Raw genomic sequence first — 10,005 nt, 5'->3', positions numbered from 1 at the left:
CTACTATGTGCACTTATTGCAAAGAGAATACTTTTTTATAGGGCAAATAGAATATTTAGCTTTTTTCACTTAGTGTAAGTAGCATATAAGAAATGGTGCTGTTTTCACTTAGTGTAATTCTATTGCTATTATATTCTATCACTTAGTGCAAATAGATTCTATTGCTATTTCACTTAGTGCAAAATTAAACGTACCTTGGAATATCCAATCTGTGCGCTTAGATTTGTAAACCATATCGGTTTTTCGATCCGCCTATACCCACAAATTTGTAAACCATGCCCACGCTTCGCAGTCTGTTCCCACGGATTCTGTACTTAAACTGTACTCATCCAAGAAGAGAACAGGCTTAAAATATTAATAAAATAATGATATTTTTATATAGGGCAAATAGAATGAATCTTAGGCCAATTACTTTTTGTGTATGCCTATGTGGAATGCATCAAATTGTCTTAACTGCATGCTTAAAATAATTCTCTGAAGCACTTTTTTCTAACTCAGAAGACACAGATTTTAGGGTAAGGTCAAGAAGGGATACAGCTATGGACACTGGGAATGTGCTAAATTAATATTTGGTCATTTCATTACTGTATGAGCACGAACAGCCCATTACCAACACATGTATATCAAACTTATAAAAACTTTGTAAACATGGAGAACAATAAATGACCACACATGCTGAGTTTTATGAATTTATTATGCTGGTGGTGAGTGTAAAATCAAATTCAAAACAGCCATTTCACTTGGAAGATTAAGGCTGTGATATTAATGTTGGCCACTAGAGGGGGCCATATGATAAGGAATCTTTTAACCTTAAACTTTTCTCTATAATTTTTTTCTTTGTTTTTTCCCTTTTACATGCCCCAATAAAATATTATTTGTCAAGTTTCCAGACATGATTGCTGTAGGCCTACATTTAAAATGAAGAGACCTTTTTATTGGTCTCTTTTAACATAACATACACAATTCCGTTCTATTCCGTATTGTTTTGCAGGCAAAAGCTCTGTAAACTACAATCACCAAAACAACACTTCATGATAACAATGTAATGGAACAGTAGAGGCACTTTACCAAAACAGAAAAAAAAGTTTACGAATAAAGCATTCATTAGTTATTTTAGGTTTTAAGTAAACATTATTTTATAAAGTAAAACGACAATAACAACGACAACAACAATAATAATAACAGGCTGACAACCCGATGGGCAAGATTACATTATTATTAAATCATTGTCTCTTCCACTCCGAACCCACTACAATTGAGAGACATTCCAGATGCATATTTCATTCAAATATATTATGCAACTGGACTATCAGACGAGTTATCAAGTGTTATATTTAATGTGACATTAAAATGGCCAATGGGAATAGGAAAGAGGTTCAAAAAGACTTTATCATTCATCTTGTCCAATGTGGCCCTATACTTCAAGTTAATGGACAACATATTACTATAAATAAAAATAATACAAGTTATTAGCACATTACAGTGTAGCTATCATGCCATATTTACGCATCCATTGGACAGAGAGTGCAAATATTTCGGCTCATTATTAGGCTATCCCATATGAGAAGGTGTCGGTGTACATAATACATCAAAATGTACACTAAAAATTTTCAGTAGCCAATAACATTTCATTACACTGTTTTACAATGCACAGGCCTTTAATCAAAGAGAAACACCGGCACGAATTTGGGCACGATGGCGACACATTCTGTATTAGAGCCATATGTAAATGTCAGGGATGGAACAATAAAAAAATAGTCCATTGATGCATTAGAAAGTGTAATGAAAACAAAAATAAACATGAAAAACGACACAAGGTTATTTTTCTTATGTTCATGTCAATGGTAAAATAAATGATACATGAATGCCTTGTTCATTTTTTTCCCTTAATTCTCTGAAGGACCCCGTGGCCAATAAAAACAAACAGGATGAAACTACTTTTTAAAAAATAAATAAATAAATAAATAAAAAATAAAAAAATCAAGCCATAATATAATTTTTATGTTTTATTAACTAAACGAAAAAATAAAGGAGCCATTTCTCTGGACGGATGTTCTTCCTCCATCTTTGGCTTACAGAGGATTATGCGAAAACCACATCTCATTAATATTTATTAGCTCATTACCTTAGCTATTCTTACCTGTAAAAATTGCGTTTCTAGTTGCAAGAGCAATTTCAGATATCAACTCTCTTTGTTGATATCAATAATTACATTGTTACTAGTAAAAATGCAAATTTTTGATATCAAGAATTCAATTGTCACTAGTTGAAATGTCAGTTCTTGATATCAACAATTTAATTTCTACTAGTAAAAATGTTCATTTTTGATATCTGAAAATGCATTCCTGATATCAACATAATTTCAGATATGTAAAATGGCTTTCTTACTAGTAACAATCACATTCATGATATCAGAAACTAACATTGTCACTAGTGACAATCAAAATATTGATATCAAAAATGAACATTGTTACTAGTAGCAATTCAATTGTTGATATCAAGAACTGACATTTCAACTAGTGACAACTGAATTATTGATATTAAAAATTCGCATTTTTACTAGTAAGAATTGTATTTCTGATATGTGAAATTGAAATTTCAACTAGTAAGAACTCAATTCTTGATATCAACAATTGAATTTGAATGGCAGCCTATGGTGACATTTCACTAGTGAAAATACAATTACAGATATCAAGAATTCTAGTTTTTACTAGTGGAAATTCAAATGTTGATATCAAGAATACATATTTCTGCGAGTGATGACATCATTGTTGATATCAAGAATTAACATTGTTACTAGTGGAAATGTTAATTCTTGATATCAACAATTGTCATTGTTACTAGTAGAAATGTAATTCCAGATATCAAGAATTAACATTTTAACTAGTGAAAACTGAATTGTTGATATCAAAATTTCATATCCTGGGAATGATTAAAAGTCAAAACGGCTTGCCTATTGCCTTTCCCAGGATATAAATTGCTGATATCAAGAATTCTAGTTTTTACTAGTGGAAAATAATTCTTGATATCAAAAATTAGCATTTTAACTAGTGAAAATTGAATTGTTGATATCAAAAATTAACCTTGTTACTAGTGGAAATGTAATTCTTGATATCAAAAATTGCCATTGTTACTAGTGGAAATGTAATTCCTGATATCAAGAATTAGCATTTTAACTAGTGAAAACTGAATTGTTGATATCAAGAATTCATATCCTGAGAATGAATAAAAGTCAAAACGGCTTGCCATAGATATCAAGAATTCTAGTTTTTACTAGTGGAAATTCAAAAGTTGATATCAAGAATGAACATTGTTACTAGTGGAAATGTAATTCCTGATATCAACAACTGAATTGATGATATCAAGAATTAAATTGTTGATATCAAGAAGTAACATTGTTACTAGTGGAAATGTAATTCCTGATATCAAGAACTGAATTGTTGATATCAAGAATTCATATCCTGAGATGTGAATAAAAGTCAAAACGGCTTGCCATAAGAACTGACATTTCAACTAGTGACAATTGAGTTCTTGATATCAACAATTTGCATTTTACTAGTAGCAATGTAATTATTGATATCAAAAATTACTATTTTTACTAGTAAGAACTGCATTTCTGATATGAGAAATTGGAATTTCAACTAGTAAGAACTCAATTTTTGATATCAACAATTGAATTTGAATGGCAGCCTATGGTGACATTTCACTAGTGAAAATACAATTACAGATATCAAGAATTCTAGTTTTTACTAGTGGAAATTCAAAAGTTGATATCAAGAATGAACATTGTTACTAGTGGAAATGTAATTCCTGATATCAACAACTGAATTGATGATATCAAGAATTAAATTGTTGATATCAAGACGTAACATTGTTACTAGTGGAAATGTAATTCCTGATATCAAGAACTGAATTGTTGATATCAAGAATTCATATCCTGAGATGTGAATAAAAGTCAAAACGGCTTGCCATAAATGGGTGTTGTTCTGATGGGTACTTCTTTTTCAAGTGAAGAATGTGTTTGCCCGATGGATTAAGTCCAGGACCATGTCCCTTCTGTGGCAACTTCAGCAATTCCTCCTTGGCTTTTCCCTATGCCTGTAGTTGACATTCAGTTATATGAAGAAAAACATAACAAAGAAATAAATATGTGAACAAATATAGCAGTGCAGCAATACATTGAACAAACGTATTATAGAATATTACAAATATACGTTACACGGATGGCTCTAAAGATCCTGAATCTGGAATAACAGCATCAGCAGTCTCCCAATTCAAAGTCAATATATATATATATATATATATATATATATATATATATATATATATATATATATATATATATATATATATATATATATATATATAAAAAATTCAGATCATATATCTGTTTTTACTACAGAGATAATAGCAATATTTCTAGCACTTCAGTGAATAGAAGTACAGCCAACAAGAACAGTCATTTGTACAGACTCCCTTTCAGTTTTAAATAACTTATTAAGTGGAATATCAACAGCAAGACTAGATATGATATTTGAAGTGATGCAGAGTCTATTTAGAATAAGACAATCTGGAATTATTGTAAATTTCCTGTGGATACCATCACATATGGGTGTGGAAGGAAATGAGGAGGTAGACCATCTGGCTAAACAGGCATTGAAACATGCACAAATTGACATTAAAGTGTCAATGAGTAAAGCAGAAAAGGGTTAATTGCAAATAAAACAAGAAAGAAATGGCAGAAGGAGTGGGATAGTGGAGAAAAAGTAAAAGAAAGTAGGTCTAGAAAGAAGAAAGTTTGGCAACAGGAAAGATGTTTTAATGCCAAGAATGCATCTTGGACATTGTTCATTAAATCAGTGTCTGCACAGAATGGGGAAGCATGAAAATGGAAATTGTGATAAATGTGGTCAAGCAGAATCAGTAGAACACATACTCATAGAGCTTTAAGATCTTTCGGAATAAATAATTTGTCTCTTCAGTTTCTGTTAGGAAATGGCCCAAAACAATCAAGGATATTTCATGAATTAATTATTTTCTTAAAACAAACAAGACTGATCAATAGAATTTAGGATACAGTTGTATTTTTTTTTATTTCTTTTTTTTATTATTGAATTCTTGTTTTCAAACTTCCCAACCATTATGCACTCACACTCATACAGTAGGTGACGGGAATGTACCATCTAAGTTGGTCTGCCAATCGCCATTAACACCAGAAGAAGTTGTTCAGCACCATCTTGTATTTGTCTGGTTTTGCCTCTTTAAGGTTGTTGGATGACGATTGTTTCACTGTTCTCTTATGTTTTTTTTTTTGTTTTGTTTTTTTAGTTACAATTGTGAAACTATGACTGCTCCCTAGTTTTAAATGCAAGTTTATTTCCTGGCCAGAATAAGCCTATTCAGCTTTTTTTTATTAGTATTATTGTATTTGTGGTTTAGTATCTGGCTAGTGGAATTGTTTTTCTCGATCTCCCCATTTCCTTCTACTCCTTGTTTTTTTTTTTGTGTGTGTTTGTTTGTTTTTTATGTTTGTTTTTTTTTGTTTCTATATTATTAAACAGAATTGAGGGTCTTGATCTAGTAACATAAATAAGTCCAAAGCAGAAATAAGTTTCAGGGCATTTTTGTCCATTGCAAATAGCTTCAAATCATTCTTCCATCCAATGAAATGGGGTTTAACCTTTAATCCTCTACCGCATAGTGTTGCCATATGGCAACATACACTTTGTGTTCATTTCCTTGCCACCGTCTCTATAACAGAACATTCTCGTTTTTTTTGTTGGTAAGAGAAGACCTTAGTTTAGCCAATGATGTGCTTTGGTTAAGTCACATGACATGCAATTTTTTTCTGTGGCGCGATTTTCTGACAGACTGCCGTCTCTTGTATGTAGTTGCTGAAAGCAAATTAAAATGTCAGTAACAAACAAGGACCCGCCCATGTCACATTCAAAAAAAAATTGTTAACATCATCTCCGGTAAGTTATGATAACATATTCACAACTCAAAAAAAAAAAATGAAATTGTTTTTTGGTAAATCGATAAAATGTCTGTGTTGCCATATGGCAACACTGCGCAATAATGGAATGGCATTATTAAAATAGGTTAGATAGCTAGCAAAGGCCAGCTGCAGTCTGTTAAGCTATAACAATAAAAACATTAATGCTAGTGATATAATGTTGATTAGCCGTATGTTAAGGACTGCCATGGCATTTATATTATGGATTAAATCAACATCGGAGACCTGACACTACAGCCAGTATACTGGCCCAGACCAACCACTGGCCTACCATAGTGTCTCAAAAAGGCAGGTGCAAGTAAATGTAAGTGTATTGTTAGGGTGAAGTGCATCAAATATGATGTGTACATGTGTCTCACCTCTGATTATGGGGGGTTCATGATCATAACCTTCATCTCATAAGATTGCGTAATGTTCAATTTTCATGAACTACAATATTTTTGGTTTTATGTAAATGTTTTATGATACATGATGAACAGTATTAGATTTGTTTTTCACTGTCTACATTTGCAATTTAAATAATATTCATGAAAAACGTAATGAAATTCAAAGAATATAAAGCATTATTCAGCAAAAGAATAAATTCCATAAATAAAAGCACAAGATGTTGGAAAATAAGTATGAGGTGTTGTTTATATTTACTGCTAAAGCTTATAATAGCACCAATTGATTCAATACAAACAACATTTCTGAGGAAAAATATTAACTATATATACACTTACATTTATTTTAAGTTATTTCCACTATTGCACGTTGTTGCCATATGGCAACATATCATAAAGTACCTTAAAAAAATATTTTTTTCCAAATTTTTTTTACAGCACTTCAAGTTAAGCCATTTTAAGAAAAGAAAAAGAGTAAAATATTTTTTTTTAATAAAATTATCATAATGCATGCGGTAGAGGGTTAAATATTTACATCTGTTGATAAAGTGTTTGCCTAACACAATCAGGTTGTTTATCAAAAATTCTAGATTCTTATCATTTACAAACATTCCAACTTTAGTTGAGATCACATTTAAAGGATGCAGCGATAAATCTTTAGATTGTATCCAACTTTGAAATAAAAGCCAAAATTCATGTACAAATTCGCACTGAAAGAAAATATGTTCTACCGTTTCAATTCTACCTTCTCAGAAAATTCTCATGAATTGTTTTCCCAAATAAAACACTCATGTAAAAAGCAATAGGTAAATGTCGTTTAAGATTTTAAATGTCACTTCTTTGGCCTTTGGAAGAATTGGGCATGATAAATATTGTTTCCTTTTTTTTTCGCCTCTTCATCACTAAAATCTTGAAGAACATATTTTCTTTTCAGGTTATTAGGGTAATACTGTTTAGATAACACATTTCTGATAAACCTATTTGTAAACTGTTTACTATTTAAACTAATACCTTCAATACAGAGTGATCTCATTTCTGATTGAGAGTTAGAATACATTACAAACTGTTGAATCATTGTTTTCAGAGGTGCTGGGATGGCCTTTATCACTCTGTTGTATTCTCTAATTGGGCACAACAAATGACTTACTGCCCATATAACCTTTTCTATCCAAGTACCTAAAAACAATGATTTTCTATTACTCAGAATAAATCTGTTGTTCCACAAACGTGTATTATGTGGTGTGAAATTGTTTAAATATTAGGTTCCAGTACAGAAGAACTTGCTGGTGGAAATCAGATCATTTTAAAGATAGTTTGTGTAAATCATACTTACAACGCAATAGAAAATTGTCACAGACACGTCAGGTTCCACCTCACTTCAGTACCCGCGCACCCAATCACCAGCATACTAATCACCGCCACCTGAAGCTCATCACATCAGTCATCAACACCAGCACTTAAACCCCACACTCACACACACTCACTGTCCGGTCTCGTTTGTGTTACACCAGTTGTAAACTTACCTCAAGGACTCCCTAAGCGATACTTACCCAGCCTCATCATCTCCTTCGTCTCCATTGTCTCCAGTCTCCTCGTGTGTCTACCTGCCAGTGTGTGTGAGTGTTTCCATCAGCCTTCTCCAGCGTCTCCATCTTCATTCATCTGCAACTTCAACAAGGACAGTATTATCACTCATTCCACCTCTGAGATCTTCCACCACCTCATTCATCACCCGTTTTGCTCTGCTGATTGCCAAATAAACATCTTAACTGCTTTTATTCCTGTCTCCGGTGTCTCTGTCATAACAGAAGACCGGACCATAACAGCTAAGCATCAGCATGAGCCAACAGGACCCCTTTCAGGAGCTCGTGGACGTTTTACGTGGAGCACTCACCTCACAATCACCATCACCATCACCAGCACCCACCGCCGCTGCCGCTTCCGCATCCACCGCCGCGGCTGCTTCTCCAGTCTTCACCGCCAGTCCCATGGCCAAACCGGCGCCCTACTCTGGATCGGCGGAGGAATGCAGCGGATTCCTACTGCAGTGTGAGTTGGTTCTGGAGATGCAACCGCACCTCTACCCCACCGACACGGCTAAAATAGCGTTTATAATATCACAACTGCAAGGTAAGGCCCTTCTATGGGCGGATTCTCTCTGGACTCAAAGAAGCTCTGTCGTTAAATCATACCCTGCATTCGTCTCTCACTTCAGAGAAGTCTTCGGAAAACCCCTAACCGACTCGTCCACTGGTGAGAAATTGTATAACCTTAAACAAGGAAATAAGAGTGTTAATGATTATGCCTTGCAGTTTCGAACGCTAGCCGCAACCAGTGGTTGGAACGAACAAGCTCTCATCACCACCTTTCGACAAGGGCTGGAGCCCAACGTGCGGTTGCATCTCGCTGCATACGAGGACTCCCTAGGACTCGAACGCTTCATCCAACTCGCCATCCGAGTGGGTTCTCGTATGCAGTCGTGCCTCCTAGAGCACCAGAGCCAGCTACCAACCACCACACTCCTCCGTCGGTTCGAACCCGTCAGCTCCCCAGAACCAGCAAGTGAACCAATGCAAGTGGATAACTCCCGCTTATCTTCTACAGAAAGACAGAGACGGCTGACCCTGAATCTATGTCTATATTGTGGTTCCCCTGGGCATGTAATCTCCACATGCCCAATTCGTCCTCCTCGACCCGTGGTGAGTGCCATCATTCCCTCAATCCAAAAAATGAAACCACTCACTACTGTAGTAAACCTTACTGCGGCTAATGCTTCTATTTCAGTGGTGGCGCTCCTCGATTCAGGGTCAGCAGGAAATTTCATCTCCGGCGCCCTCTGTCGACACCTCGGGCTCAAGACCTCGCCTTCTCCGAATGTTTACAAGGTCCACTCCATCACGGGCAAACCCCTGAGCCGAAGGATGATCCGACGGATGACTGGACCGCTTCAGCTGCAAGTGGGTATCTTCCACACTGAGAACATCCATCTGCTGGTTCTGGAGGAATCCACCGCTGACGTGGTTCTAGGGCGTCCGTGGTTGGAACAACACAACCCCACCATCTCCTGGCGCACGGGCGAAGTCCTGAAGTGGGGCGACCACTGCTTCTACAGCTGCTTCCCAGACCTTCCTACTCCAAGATCTCCTCTCTCCAAAGACCTCTCCATTAACGCAACCTCCATCGAAAGCCCTGTGGATAAACGCTCCGCCGACATTCCACCCGATTATGCCCACTTCAGTGACGTCTTCTGCCCGCAACGCGCCTCCAAGCTTCCTCCACACCGGCCATGGGACTGCGCCATCGATCTGTTGCCGGGTGAACCAGTGCCTAGGGGACGCATATACCCCCTGTCAGTACCGGAGGAGAAGGCCATGGAGGAATACATCAAAGAGGCCCTTAACCAAGGATACATCCGCCCGTCTACTTCCCCTGCTGCTTCAAGCTTCTTCTTCGTGGCCAAGAAGGACGGAGGCTTGCGGCCCTGCATCGATTATCGCTCCTTAAACAAGATAACCGTCAAATTCAGGTACCCACTTCCCCTCGTCCCAGCGGCCCTGGAACACCTCCGTGGTGCCACTGTGTTCACGAAGCTGGACCTCCGCAGCG

This window comes from Chanodichthys erythropterus, chromosome 13, assembly GCF_024489055.1.
Source record: "Chanodichthys erythropterus isolate Z2021 chromosome 13, ASM2448905v1, whole genome shotgun sequence".
NCBI lineage: Eukaryota > Metazoa > Chordata > Actinopteri > Cypriniformes > Xenocyprididae > Chanodichthys > Chanodichthys erythropterus.
This window is presented reverse-complemented; position numbering follows the sequence as displayed.